Source organism: Lathyrus oleraceus, chromosome 6, assembly GCF_024323335.1.
Source record: "Lathyrus oleraceus cultivar Zhongwan6 chromosome 6, CAAS_Psat_ZW6_1.0, whole genome shotgun sequence".
Taxonomy (NCBI): domain Eukaryota; kingdom Viridiplantae; phylum Streptophyta; class Magnoliopsida; order Fabales; family Fabaceae; genus Lathyrus; species Lathyrus oleraceus.
The window spans coordinates 139,664,875-139,680,850 of record NC_066584.1 but is presented as its reverse complement, the minus strand read 5'-3'; the positions used below and the strand labels follow the sequence as shown (position 1 = coordinate 139,680,850).

General features: G+C 39.9%; 1 non-coding gene across 1 annotated transcript; it reads right to left on the bottom strand.

The window, feature by feature from the left end:
- Nucleotides 1-1,059: 1,059 nt before the first annotated feature.
- LOC127099618 (small nucleolar RNA R71) lies at nucleotides 1,060-1,166 on the bottom strand. The gene has a single exon (XR_007794101.1). It is a non-coding gene; the product is annotated as a small nucleolar RNA R71 (small nucleolar RNA).
- Between the last annotated feature and the right edge of the window lie 14,810 nt (nucleotides 1,167-15,976).

Below are 15,976 nucleotides of genomic sequence, written 5' to 3'. Positions count from 1 at the left end.
TGGGACAGCGAGAGCGTACATTCTGACTTAAAGTTATAGACCGAATCAACAACCACGAGAGTGTGAGATAAAGTCTTTTAAATAAACATTTTCTACTGAGAGATATTTGGCATTTAAACTATTCACCGGTGACTTATCGAATCCCTGACGATTAATGCGCTGCATACTGATTCCTTCCATTAATTCTTTCTTAAAACCGAAAATTCCCCTTAGATCTACTATATTACCCCCGAACTTCTACTAATCAATTCCCTTAGCTAAACATAGTGACGTTAGTAGCACTAGTTTGACCATAGATCCCTGTGGGATCGATATCTTTTAAAACTAAAGCGACTAGATTATGCACTTGCAGTCGAGTACCCGACAGACTATATTTTATATATAGCCACGACAAGCATCAAGTTTTTGGCGCCGTTGTCGGGGACCTGTTTTAGTCGAATAGTGTGATTCTTTCGTTCCACGGTATAGACTAAGGTAAAAATAAAAAACTAATCTTCTCTCCCTTCTTTCCCTGATTGTATGTCAAGTACTCGCTCACAAGACGATAACTTAGCACCACCAATCCCTGAACTAGAGCGTTTCCTATACGTGGGATGTCGAATACACGAATATCAACAAAAATACGGTATTCCCGATATCTCCTTTCCTCCTAAATCAGAAGAAAAACCAAACATGGCTGAAGAAGAACCACAGAATCGTCCTCTTAAATTCTACGCTACCCCATCTCAACAAGAACCTCACAACAACATTGCTGCCCCCGCTATTAATCGAAACGATTTCGAGTTGAAACCCTCACTCTTATCAGCCGTCCAACAACATCAATTTGCTGGAAATCCAACAGACGGTCCTAATGAACACCTGGCCAAGTTTATGCAGTAGGCAAATACTGTAAAAGCGAATGGTGTATCTCAAGATGCGATAAGACTGCGCCTTTTTCCCTTCTCACTAAGAGACAGAGCTTGGGCTTGGTTGCAATCCTTGCACTCCAACTCCATTACAACATGGGAAGAAATGAAGAACGTCTTCTTATCCCGATACTTTCCGCCGAGCAAAACTGCTATGCTGAGAGCTCAAATCAATGGATTCAGGGAAAAAGATGTGGAATCTGTCTACGAAGCGTGGGAGAGATATAAGGACATGATGAGAATATGTCCACATCATGGTCTAGAAGACTGGGTGATCATTCACACGTTTTATAATGGGCTTCTGTATAACACAAGACTTACAATAGACGCTGCCGCGGGTGGTGCACTTATGGATAAGCCATACACCGAAGCCTATTAACTCATTGAAAACATGGCCCAAAACCATTGCCAATGGGGAGGTGAACGAACTCTAGTGGAAAAGTCCCAGACTAAGGGTGGAATGTACGAAATCAGTAGCCTTGACCATGTTCATGCAAAGGTAGATGCCCTTGTCCAAAAATTAGATAACTTGACCATACCACCCGTAGCCACCGTGGCTGCTGTAACTCCAAACTATGAGCTATGTGGAAACCCTGGACACACTACACAAGAATGTCAAATATTAGCAGGAGTCCCAACAGATCAAGTGAACTACACACAAGTAAATCCTTATTCAAATACTTACAACCCTGGTTGGAAAAACCATCCTAATTTCTCGTATAAGAATAACAATGCCCTTTATGCACCTGGCCAAGCACCATTTGTTCCGCCTGGATATCAAAAGCCAACTAATAATGCTCCTAACATGCCTAGGAAGTCAAATCTCGAGTTGATGATGGAAAGCTTCATAGCTACTCAAGCTCAAACAAACAAGGACTTCTTGAACCAAAACATACATACTAGTGAGCAACTTAAATAACTAGCGAATAAAGTAGACGCCTTAGCCACCCACAATAAAATGCTTGAAACACAGATTTCACAAGTGGCTCAACATCAAGCGTCTACAGCCGCTCCAGCTGGAACATTTCCTGGACATCCGCAACCTAATCCAAAGGGACATGCAAATGTCGTTATACTGAGGAGTGGAAAAGAAGTAGACGGACCCGTAGTTCCAAGACTCCAAAACCCTTCCATGTACCAAAAACCAGATAAAACCTCAACTGAGCAGGTGAATGAACCAAAGGAAACAGAAGATAATACCCAGGAGGCCGAAGAGAAAGAGAAACCTTATGTGCCTCCACCTCCTTATTAATCACCTATTCCGTATCCTTAAAGACTCAAAAGTTCTAAAACTGCGAATCAATTTAGGAAATTTGTTGAACTTCTGAAGCAATTAAACATTACGATACCCTTTACAAAAGCCATCACACAAATGCCCTCCTATGCCAAATTTCTTAAGGAAATCCTATCCAATAAGAAAAAGATTAAGGATGACGAAACAGTTACACTTACTGCCGAGTGTAGCGCCATAATCCAGAAAAACATGCCTCCCAAACTAAAAGACCCAGGTAGTTTCTCCATACCCTGTGTCATTGGAAAATTCGTCATAGACAAAGCTCTATGCGATCTAGGAGCCATCATTAGTGTAATGCCCCTAACCATTTGTAGAAGGCTCAGTATGGGAGAATTAAGATCGACAAAGATGTTTGTTCAATTAGCTGACCGCTCAATCAAATATCCTGTCGGTATACTAGAGAATGTCCCAGTTCGTGTAGGTCAATTTTACATTCCTACCGATTTCATAATCATGGACATTAAAGAAGATGCCAGTACACCTATCATTCTAGGAAGGCCATTCTTGGCTACCGCCGGAGCCATCATAGACGTAAAGAGAGGTAAGCTGACATTCGAAGTTGGAGAGGAAAAGGTTGAATTCATCTTAACCCAATTCTTACAAGCGCCAGCTATAGACGACACCTGCTATCTGCTTGATGTCATAGACGAATGCGTGAGAGAAATGGAGATGGAAGAAACCACGTACTCTGAAATAATGAAAATCCAAATCCCTCCAATCCTTGAAGACAATGATTGGCATGAACCATACCAAAACGAAAGTCTAAGCGAATGCTTAGCACTTACACCCGACCACATGCCATGCCCAAAGAAACTTGACTTGGAACTAAAAACACTACTGAAGAACCTAAGATACGAATTCCTAGACACTGAACTGAAAAGACCAGTAATAGTCAACGCTGACTTAGGACAGATGGAAACCGAGAAATTACTAGATGTGCTAAGAAAATATCCAACATCGTTAGGATATAACATCGCCGATCTAAAAGGAATAAGTCCTTCGATCTGTATGCATCATATTATGCTGGAGGAAGACTGCAAAACCTCTAGAGAGCACCAGAGAAGGATCAACCCAATCCTAAGTACCATAGTCAAGGATGAAGTAAAGAAACTTCTAGACGCTGGAATCATATACCCGACCTTAGATAGTCAATGGGTTAGCCCCGTTCATGTAGTACCCAAGAAAGGAGGTGTTACAGTTGTTAAGAACGAGAAGGGTGAATCCATAGCACAAAGAGTTGTGACCGGAAGTAGAATGTACATTGACTATAAAAAACTAAATAAAGCCACTCGTAAAGATCATATCCCTCTACCTTTCATAGATCAAATGCTTGAACGACTTGATAAGCATTCTCACTTATGCTATCTAGACGGTTATTCAGGATTCTTTCAAATCCCGATCCATCCTGACGACCAAGAAAAGACTACCTTCACATGCCCTTATGGTACATTCGCCTACCGACGAATGCCATTTGGCCTATGTAATGCTCCCACAACATTTCAAAGATGCATGATGGCAATCTTCGCAGATTTTATAGATGACATCACGAAAGTCTTTATGGACGATTTTTCTGTTTGCGGTCAGAGTTTTGAAGGATGTCTATCTAACCTCGAAATGGTACTCGAAAGATGCGTGAAAGTAAACCTCGTTTTAAACTGGGAGAAATGCCATATTATGGTTCAACAAGGAATTGTATTAGGTCACGTGGTATCTGATAGAGGAATTGAAGTGGACAAAGCTAAAATCGAAATTATAGAGGACCTTCAACCTCCGAAAATTGTTCGAGAGATAAGAAGCTTTCTAGGACACGCCGGTTTCTACTGATGTTTTATTAAAGATTTCTCAAAAATAACCAAGCCACTTATAGGATTATTAATGAAAGACGCTGACTTCATATTTGATGAAAAATGCTTAACAACATTCAACCAACTGAAAACATCTTTAATCACCGCACCCATAATGCAACCACCTGATTGGAGATTACCATTTGAAATCATGTGTGATGCGAGTGATTACACAGTGGGCGCAATACTAGGACAAAGGAAGGATAAGAAGCTTCATGCTATTTACTATGCGAGTAGAACACTTGATCCTGCCCAAATGAACTACGCCACCACTGAAAAAGAACTTCTAGCTGTCGTGTTCGCTTTGGACAAATTTCGTTCCTACCTGGTGGGGGCGAAAATTATCATCTATACCGACTACGCCGCTATTAGATATTTGTTAAGTAAGAAGGATGCCAAACCAAGACTTTTAAGATGGATCCTGCTCTTACAAGAATTTGATTTAGAAATAAAAGATAAGAAAGGTACTGAGAACGTAGTAGCCTACCACTTATCTCGTATCGAAGGGAACAAGCCTGAACAAATCCCAATTAATGACGATTTCCCTTACGAACGACTCATAGCCCAAATGGAAAGTGATATGTCTGAACTGACATTAAACGATACAGAAATAGAAGAATCCGTGGAAGAAGTACACGCGAATGCAACTCTGCCATGGTACGCTGACTTTGTCAACTACCTAGCCGTTGGAGTACTTCCACCGGACCTATCTTATCAACAAAATAAGAAGTTCTTTCATGACCTAAAATAGTATTACTCGGATGAACCCCTTCTTTTCAAAAGAAGGACCGACGGTATTTTCCGTCGATGTGTTCCTGAGGATGAAATCGAAGATATAATCTCTAATTGCCATTCTGCCCCCTATGGAGGGCATGCAAGTACGTCAAAGACCTGCACTAAGATCCTGCAATCCGGCTTATTTTGGCCTACTCTATGGAAAGACGTCCATAACACGGTTATAAAATGCGACCGGTGCCAACGCACTGGCAACATCTCAAGACGCGATGAAATGCCACAAACAGGAATCTTTGAAGTCGAAGTATTTGACGTATGGGGGATTGACTTCATGGGACCATTTCCAGCTTCTTTTGGCAATAAATACATACTCCTTGCTGTGGACTATGTCTCAAAATGGATTGAGGATGTAGCCTCTCCAACAAATGACACACGAACAGTAATCAAGCTATTCAAAAACATTATCTTTCCCAGATTCGGTGTTGCCGAAACTAGTAGTTAGTGACGGTCGCTCCCACTTCATATCGAATATATTTGGAAAACTCCTTCTGAAGTACGGAGTCCGACACCACGTAGCAACACCGTATCATCCACAAACTAGCGGGCAAGTCGAAGTCTCGAATCGAGAAATAAAACAAATTCTTGAGAAGACCATAGGAACATCCAGAAAGGACTGGTCATCCAAACTAAACAAAGCTTTGTGGGCCTACCAGACGGCTTACAAGACCCCGATAGGAACAACACCCTTCAAACTAGTTTATGGTAAATCATGCCACCTCCATGTAGAACTGGAACACAAAGCGTATTGGGCGATTAAAACCCTTAACATCAACTACACTTCCGCAGGAGAGAAATGGATTCTGGACATCCACGAATTAGAAGAACTGAGATTGGACGCTTACGAGAATTCTAGGATCTACAAAGAACGAACCAAAAGATGGCATGACAAACGCATTTCTAGGAAGGAGTTTAAAGTCGGCGACGTAGTGCTGCTATTTAATTCAAGACTTAAACTTTTTCCAGGAAAGCTCAAATCTCGGTGGTCTGGTCCTTTCGAGATCACCAAAGTTCTCAATAGTGGTGCCATAGAAATAAAAGGTAGAAATAGTGACCCTTTTGTAGTAAACGGGCAGCGCCTCAAACACTATCATAATATAGAAAACAGAGACTATTCAAACAGTCTCAGACTCATAGAGTTGCCCGCTCAACACCAAACCTAGTACAACACGACACTACTGTCGAACTTGCGACATTAAACAAAGTGCTTAGTGGGAGACAACCCACCCTTTTTTCTTTTCGTTATTTTTCTTACAATCTAATTTTTTCCTTCTTTAATTTTCTTCTTTATTTTGTTTGCTCCCCCCTTCTTGATTCTTTGCAGACACTCTTGTTGTTTCTAGTAACTAACTTAGACATATTGGATACTGACAAACAGGAAAATTTACTAACTAGTTAGTTAATTACTTTCATCATGCAACAACCAGAGACAGTTTTCAGAGGCAGAGTTCAACGCAGGCGGTATGATTATCTAGCCCGGAAGAATATGGCATTGACCATATATTATGATGGACCGACCATGGATAAATTAGGCATCCGAGATAGCATCCTTTATATGTTTAACCAGCTTGGGTGGGAGAACGCAACCATTAAGAGACGGTTTGTCACGTACCGTGAACTAACCTTAGAATTCCTGAGTTCCCTTGCATACATCCCTGAGCATAGTTACGGACTAAACAAAGGGTTAATATCCTTTAGGTTATTTAGCATGGACTTCACCTACACCCGTCGAGACCTTGCTGACCTCCTAGGATTCCCTAGTGGCCCTTTCGTCTTTACTACCCGCCAGGAGGACCTTATCGATGACATTGATCTCGATGACTTCTGGGGTTGCATATCCGGAGAATCCAACCTAAACCCTAATGAGATGCACTCACAAAAGATCCATAACCCTGCTATCCGATATTTTTATAAAATACTAGCCCACACCTTATTTGGTAAGGAAGAGAATAATACCTTAGTGTCCCGCGATGAACACTTCATCCTGCTGTGTGTCGATCAAGGTCGACACGTCAATATAGTGACATTCATGATGGAAAGATTTGTCCACCTTGCTAAGAATAACCGTACCCCAATAATCATAGGTGGCCTAGTTACCATGATAGCAGACGCCATAGGACTTGTACGCCCATTTTATGAGCTTGTACCTTTGGAAACATCCGCCCAATGGATATCGAATTTTGCTTTAACCGCATAATCATAGGTAACATTGGGACAGATACCTTTGATTATTTAATCAGTAACGAAGTGGTCTGAATATTCACCTTGCCTAACCATGAGAAAACGAGTGTTCACAACCGAGATAACTGGCTCTATGACTTAGAGGAACACCCTATCGATCCACCTTCACCTCCCGCTACACCACCCAAATACGAGTGTATCAATGACCCTATCCATAAGGAAGAATCTGACCCTGAAACACCTCCTAACCATTATACCATTGTTGAACCGGTTCTTCCATCTTGTGCTGATAATCATGCCATGCTCATCACCCGTCTGAATACTTTCCAAGCTGACATCACCATTGTGAAAGAAGAGATAAAGCTCATACGCTTTGATGTCCTAGGCCTGATGGATATAGCCGTTGAGCAGTTTCATTATCTGAACGAAGCTGTCGTTGCATTGGGACAAAAACGTAGCTGAAACTACTGACCACTGATTTCTCCTACTCGCACTAAGCAATGAGGACACTGCTTTGTTTTGTGTGGGGAGGGAGCACTTTTATTTATTACATTACTTTTGTTCTATTGCTTTCATTTGCTATGTTATCACTATATTTTTCTCCTATGTTACATTTAATTTCAATTCATTAATTCAATTGCTATTTATTTACGCTTATTTCATCTTTTTATTTATTTCTGCATTTATGCTGTTAAATTAAAATTGCTTAGCTATTATTTATGCTGCTATCAAATTCTGCTGCAACCTGTGTTAGAGGAAATTTTTGAAATTCAGCGCGTGACGACCGTCACTATAGGGTGACGTCCGTCTCACAGACGTGACGACCGTCACGAATCTGGAACGATCGTCACACACATGAAAGTGACTGTTACGAGCATATGACCGTTGCAGACGACCGTTACGCATCCGTTGCGCGTGACGACCATCACGAATTCTAGAGAGCTCGCCTATGAATGCAGGCGCTCTTTCTCCCTTTTTCCTCACCAATTATCACTCTTTTACATTCTGATCATCATCTATTAAATTCTTCACAATTTTCTTCGAGCGTGTAACTCACAAATATTCCACCTCACCCACCAACACCAAAAGCTTCATACAACTCATCAATGTCCCGTCAAGAAAGAGGCACTCCCAACCTATCAACCGTCACATTCCGTGATGGAGAAGCCGGAGAACGCCAAAGAAGCAACTACCTCAAGTTCTACCAACGCTCCGTTCAAGCCACGAGGTATGTGGATCATGAATACCTAAGGGAGTTAGGACTTTTGGAGGGTGTGGAATGGATGCTCGCTGCCTCCAGCTTGACGCAGCTCTGTACCACACCACATCCAACCTACGAAGCGCTGACCCTGGAATTTCTAAGTTCCTACTCATACATCACTCAACCTAGCGCTACCCAATATCTCACAGGTGTAGCCACATTTAGAATGTTCGGCATCGAGTATTCCCTTAATCAAACCCTGATAGCGAGAATGCTTGGTTTCTGACATGGAGAAGGAATCCATTGTTGCATCCCAGAAGGATGGTCAGAGATAACATTCCAAGTCTGGCACAACCTCACCAACATGAACGCAACGAGTTGGGATACGCTTAACGCAACATATATCCACAACCCAACCATTAGATACTTTCACCGAGTCCTGGGGCACACAGTTTTTGGAAGAGTCAGCAACCACAAGGTAAACTCCAAGGAACTTTTCCTTCTCCACTGTGTGTTTGCCCAAATTGCGTTCAATGTTACTCCTTTCCTACTAGGCAACATCCAGGCTGCTTGCATGAGAGGCAGCCAGGTGTTTTGTTGTGGGGGAATTATCACCTCCATAGAATTAGGCTTGAACCTGGGAGATAGGCTAGCCAACTTACTAGCCTTGGAAGCAGAATTCCTCGACATCGACTACTGCCGTGCCTCACACCTAATCAAAGCAAGAGATGATGGGAAGTATCATCCTGTTGTCAGAAACAAGACAGTACGGAGCATCATCATGCCCAACAGGAACCGCACAGATCCAAGAGAAATGACAAATTGGACTTTTCGTCTAGAGGCCCCTGTAGCACCTCAAATTTGCACCTACCTTTTGTACATACATTCTCATATTAGGTCATAGCATTAACATAGTCCACTGCATGACATTGCATTGTCCCTTTGCCCAAGTGCAAGCCATTTAGAAGAATTAGGTCAAATTGGTCAAGAGATCAGTCAGTCAAGCAAGCCAGTGCAATTTCCATTGAGACAAGGCCCTAGGGTTGGTCCAACATGTTCACATGACCTAGGGGTCCTTTGGAAGTGTTTTGGTCAAGGATCGGATGCTCAGAAGTCATCAGTCAGTGTTCAGTCCACCAGAAACCCTAAAAAGTCAACTATGGTCAACTGTGGTCAACTGTGCTTGATTTTATGGATTTCAAGGTGGGAGATGGTTTGAAAAGGTTCATTCATGTCCATACAAGTCTCATTCAACATTTCAAAGGTCAAGATTGAAGAATTTGAAGTCAGACAAGAAATTTCCAAAAATAGAAAGTTGACCTGTAATTGGAATTTGCCAAAAATGGAAAGTCTTGCTCCTTAAAATTACATCATCATACAAGCTTCAAATGAATTTTTGCCCAACATGAAAGTTGAAGATCTTGTTCTCCCATTTCCAAAAAGTCCAAGAACACTCAATTCCCATTTATGGTTGGCAAGTTATGATCAAATCATTCTCAAGAATTTTTGAACTTCAAAGTGGCATATCTTCCAAACCATTTGGCCAAATTGAGTGAGGTTTTTTTGCTACAAGTCCTATTTGATGTGCTCTATCCAAATCTTTCATCACAATTCACCAAAAATTCACCAATCAAAATGGCATTTTTTGAGTAGCATGAATTAAAATAAGTGAGGTGGAAAAATGGACTTTCAAAATAAACATTTCCAACTATTTCTACCAATTGAAAGTGCTCAGAAATGATATTTGGAATTTGTTAGAGGCCCAAATTCGTGCATGTGCATGCACCCCCATGCAAATTGGTTGATTTTAGCAAAATTGTCCAAAACACTTCAATTATGCAAATTCTGATTAACACTTCCATTAACCATGATTACAAACACTAAACAGAACATATATACTTCATTTTGAGTCTGAAAAACCCTAGCACACCTTTCACTAAACAGACCAAAATTCATTTCCTCTCAAAATCCTCATTCTTCATCTTGAACTTTTTCTGAAAAAACTCCAAAAGAACTCGAGCTTGGTTTGTTTGTGCCATCCTATACCAACCATTTGGAAGCTATCGTGAGAATCATTTTCCAGCTGTAAGCAAAGAATCTACCACTGCTACATCAATGCTCTTCCATGGCAGATTTCAACTTGAGCAAAACCCAACATGTCTGAGCTAAAATTCTTTGCTCATTCATCACTTGGAACCACCATGAGCATCTGTTTCGAGCGCATACAGCCAAACAACCATTGAATCACAACTGTTCTCCAAATTTGGTAAGAATTCGACTCTCCCATTTCTCAAAATCATGCCATGCTTTGTATAGATCTCTTCACGCTGAACACTTTGAGCTTTGAATCATTGAAAATGGTCAAGTATTGTAGAAGTTATGTTGAGTTGAAATTTGATGTGTGAATATGTTTGTGCTTGTTTCATACTGTTTAGCTCGATTTGATCAAAACCATGGTTAGATTTGGATTGTATGCTGTTTGCTGATTCGGTTGCCATGCTCAATTCCCATTTCTGGGATTTTTGTTCTTCGATTCATGAATGTTGCACTGTAGCAAACCCTAGTTCATTCATTGCCCAGATTTCTCATTTTGCTCGTGTTCGGATTTGTGTTTGTGCATGAAGGCACTGTTGCATTGGCCATGAGCCAATCAGGGCGCGACTTTACTTTAAGTGAAACGGAGAGTTTCACTTAAAGTTCCAGTTATTTACGAGTCTGCCACTGGCCATTTAATTATTTAATTAAATCATTTTGTTTTGCAATATTTATTTCATTTGCATGGCCAATCTTAGAAAAATCATAAGTTACTCAATTTTGATCCAAATTTCATGGGGTTTCTTGTGATTTGCTCATCTTGATCTCTAGTTTTTTATCATGATTTTTCCAGATTTTTTTTGCATGTATGGATTTTAAATTGTGCTAGGGTTTGTCATATGTGTCCATTTTATGTATGTCTTGCCAAATCAATTGTGAAATGATGATGCCTTATCCAATGCTTCCCAAATTTTTTGTGCTTAAACTAGACATGTTTATGGTGATTTTGGTGTAGAGTTTGTGAATTTATCATTGCTGGTTTGTGAGTTATGATTTTTTGAATAGGGGTGTGACAATTTGTGTCACACCATTGATGCCCAACTTCATGATTTTTATTTCCTTGCCTAATGAACTCTAAATGGTCTGATTTTTCACATGAACATGCTTATGGATGTTGAGAATATGTGTGAATTTTTCTGGAATTTTGGAATGCATTTTCTAATTGATTAATAATTTCTCCCCTGTTTGACCAAAATGTTGACTTTTGTGACACATGATGCCATATGATTTGTGAAATTCTCATAAATTATTGGATGGACATGAAATTTGACATGTGATTAGTAGACATCTTAAGGTTTATCATGATTTTAATCCCATTCATTTCTCATATGTTGTCACTGATTTATGATTTATTGAAGTTGGTGCATGTTTGGTTGACTTTTTTGAGCATGCTTGAACTTGCCTTGCCTTTCTGATTTTCATTGACTTACTTCCCTTGATCCAAATGAGCTGAAATTTGGTATGCTTTGTTGGTGTAAGCCCTAGAGGCCAATACATTTTGGTACTTGTATCGAATAATAAAAGGCATTCTCTTTATTATGGTTGATTAATAAAGTCACTGGAATAGATAGTCCGTTTAATGTATTAAGTGTGACTTAATCATGAGAACACATTAAACATAAGGACACTATTCCTAAAGTATCCGTAGTCGAGCTTTAGTGTGAAGTGGGATAACATTAAAGCATTAAGACTATTATGTTTGTAGACTGATGATCACATCTCATGGATCATGGATAAAGAGTTATCAAGTCTTAAACATAGGTATGAATATTAGGAGTAATATTTATACCGGATTGACCCGCTATGAGAATACTATATAGAAAGTTATGCAAGGTGTCATAAGTTATTCTCATGGTGATAATAGTGTATTCCACTCTTCAACCTGAAACCACTATGGACCCTAGATGTAGAGTCGAGTGCTTTATTGCTGATCCAACGTTGTCCGTAACTGGATAACCATAAAGACAGTTGATGGGTACTCCACGAAGCATGCTGAGGGACATGAGTGACCTAGATGGAATTTGCCCATCCTGCATAACAGGATAAATGTCTATGGGCCCAATATTGAACTGGACAAGGATGACACGGTCTATGCCTTGTGTTCAATATAGACATAAGGGCAAAAGGGTAATTATACACATAATTATTATCACAGATGGTTTTGTCAGATCACATGACATTTTCGTGTCTTGGGTAGCAGTGATGTGTTGCTAGATACCGCTCACTGTTTATTATGTTAAATGCGTGATTTAATATAATTGCCAACGTCACGAAAACCTACAGGGTCACACACAAAGGACGGATTGATGAGAGATAGAGTAACTAAGGAATACCGTAAGGTACGGTGCCCTTAAGTGGATTATAGAACATCGTAAGGTACGGTGTACTTGAGTAGAATACGAAATATGGTAAGGTACCATGGGCTTAAGTGATTTTGGGCATATTATAAGATATGGGCCAAACTACACTTAAGTGGGCTTTTAGCTTGAAGCCCACACAAGTGGTTCTATAAATAGAACCCTTGTGCAGAAGCAAAAATTTGCGGTTGCATTATTTTCGTTTTCTCTCTCTCTCTCTCTCTCTCTCTCTCTCACTCAAAGCCTTCATTTATACCAGCTAGCACTGAGATTGAAGGAACCCGTTCGTGTGGACTGAGTAGAGACGTTGTCATCGTTCAACGTTCGTGATCGTTTAGTGGATTTGCATCAAAGGGTTTGATCGTCACAAGAGATCTGCATCAAAGGGTTTGATCGTCACAAGAGATCTGCACCAAAGGATTCAACCGTCACAAGAGGTAAATATTCTATCACTGATCATGACCATTCGTAAGGATCTCTAAAGGAGAAATTTTAATTTCCGCTGCGCTTTGGGTCGCAAATTCTCCTTCATGCTTATCATGTTATGGATGTTGTTTGATCATGATTTATTTGAAGAATTTTTGAAATGTTTATGATTGGATTTGAGTTGAGTCATTCTGTTGACTTCTTTGAGGTTCTATTTGCCTTGCTTTGACCTAATTTGCTTGTGAAATGATGATGATGATTGATATGAACATGAAACCAATTGAGTTTGTTTCTTGATTGTTTGAACTTGATTTTGGACACTTGTCACTTGCTGTTTTGACTTTCTTATCTCTTTTTGACCCTAGGCTTGTCCTAGTGGTCATGTTGCTCATGTCTAAGTTTGTTGTTTCAGGTTAAGCAACAAATACCCAAAGAGATCAATACAAATTGATTGAGCTTGATTGATTATCATGACTAACTTGTTTGTTTTGTAGGTTGCTTGGCTCACATGCTTTGAGCCTTGTGCATTGCACATTTAACTGATTGTGTTGACTGTTGATCTCTATCTCATTTTGATTTAACTTTGAATTGTATACTGATGTTGTCTGACTGGTTTCAGGTACCTTTAGTTGCTTATAGTTCTTTAAGAACTTTGCTTTGCTTTGCTTAAGAGCAATTTGCATTGAGGTATAACTTCCTTACTTCATGTAGTCTGGAAGACCTGGCCTGTTACTTGGCCAGGCAACTGTCTGAAGTCCTCCTTAAGAGGCAATGTTTGTGACTGTTTAATTTTGTCCTTGTATATATTCAAAGACCTCCTAAGTGAAGAGGCAATTGGCAGAACCCAAGGGATATGCAATCTATCCCCTGCTATTCTGTGTGTCATCTGCTTTGCTCACACCACTGTGTTGATGCATTGCGGATACAAACCCAAGATCTTGTACAATTGTACAGTTGAGTCAGTTTCAAATGTGTAGAAGGGTTCCCACCTTCTGAACCCACACATTCTTGTCTTAAGCTCTCCCAGGCCAGGGATAAGAGCTGTGAAGTCTTATCTTCACTCACCTTTCATCTGCTTCACCTTAGCCCCTCAATGGCAAGGTTAAGAGCTAACACTACCCAATTCCAGTGGTTTGTTTGTTGAGGTTGATATGACCCCTTGACTAAAACCTAACCTTGATTGAGCCCATTGTTTGCATATAGTGTGTGCTACTTGTGCTTGTGTGTTTGTTTGACTCGCTTCCTGTGCAAGTTAGGTTTAGTTTGACTTGCTTCCTGTGCAAGTTAGGTTTGCTTTAGCTTGCTTCCTGTGCAAGTTAGGTTTGGTTTGGCTTTAGCTTGACCGGGCAGCGGAACCCCCGGCTAACTCTGCGTAGTGTGATCGGTCGCCGAAATTTAATTTGGTTTTAATTAATTAAAGGAATTAAAAATAAAAATAATAATAATAATGTGTTTGTTATTATTTCCTTGTGATGATCAGTTATGGCCTTAGTTGTCCTTTATTTTGTTTTGAGTTTTAAAATACGACCTGCGTGTCGTGCCTCTCCTTTTGATCTCTTAATGTAACTTCTTTTCTCATCTCAAACCCTCGTATGTAAAACGAGTTTCTTCTGGAATGTAATGTTATGAAGAAAGAGAAGAAGACAATGTTATGAAGAAAGAGAAGAATTCAATATTAAAGGAGGACAACCTTGAAGATCTTGCTTGGAGAAGCTTAGATCGTTGTAGGTTAGCTTAGGTTCTCTCATTGGCTTGGGAGAACAATTGCGCTAGGGGCCATAACTGTTTCATTTTGTTTGTATGTATGTTGATGCATGTGAATGTATGTTGATGCATGTGAGAGACGATTTATATGATAAACAAGCCGGTGAGATCAGAACAATTGCAATTCCCTCAAACTAAAATATTAAGTTTATGCTTTCCAAGTCTTAGCACTCATCAAGACTAGTATCGGATAATGTAGGTTTCGCCTACGCGAGGTGCATGATCTATATATTAGTATGGTGCGATGGGATAATTGTAATATCCAACTGCTAAGACAATGGGTAAAACTTAACTAAACAAATCATAATAATATTATATATGTTTGCTTTCCAAGTTTTAGCACTCATCAAGATTGGTATCGAATATGTAGGTTTCGCCTACGCGAGGTGCATGTTTTGTATTAGTTAAGGTGCGATGGGATAATTGTAATATCCAACTGCTAAAACGATGAGTCAAACTTAATTATAATTTTATTATATATGTTTAGAAGCAAGAGTTGGGAATAATCCATATGATGGATTGGAATAAGGAGTTATTCACCCAACTGAAATTTTCGAGAGTTGTATGAGATACAACTGGAAGGAGTTCCTACCTAAATAACCTAGTTTTGTGTAATCCGCCTACGCGGACTTAGAACGAAGTGAAATATGGATCTCGACCCACTAGAAAATCTTCCAACGGGATTTTCCGAATCAAATGATGAGGGTCATTTGTTTTGAGTAAAATAGTGGGAGCATATTTGATTAAAGGCCTAATTAAATATGTCAATGATACTTATATTTTCTTAATCCCTATGTAGATAACCATGACAGCAAACACCTCTAACAACATCTTGAGATCAATCCTTGATAAGGAAAAATTGTCTGGGACAAATTTTCTGGATTGACACCGAAACCTGAGGATTGTCCTCAAACATAATAGAAAGCTGTATGTCTTGGAGACACCTGTTCCTGAAGAGGAACCTCCTAGTTCTGCACCTAAGGCAGAAAGAGATGCTTATAAGAAGCATGTCGATGATGCCAATGAAACTGCTTGTCTCATGCTGGATGTCATGAACTCAGAGTTGCAAAAGCAACATGAGAACATGACAGCGTTCGATATGATCGAACACATGAAGA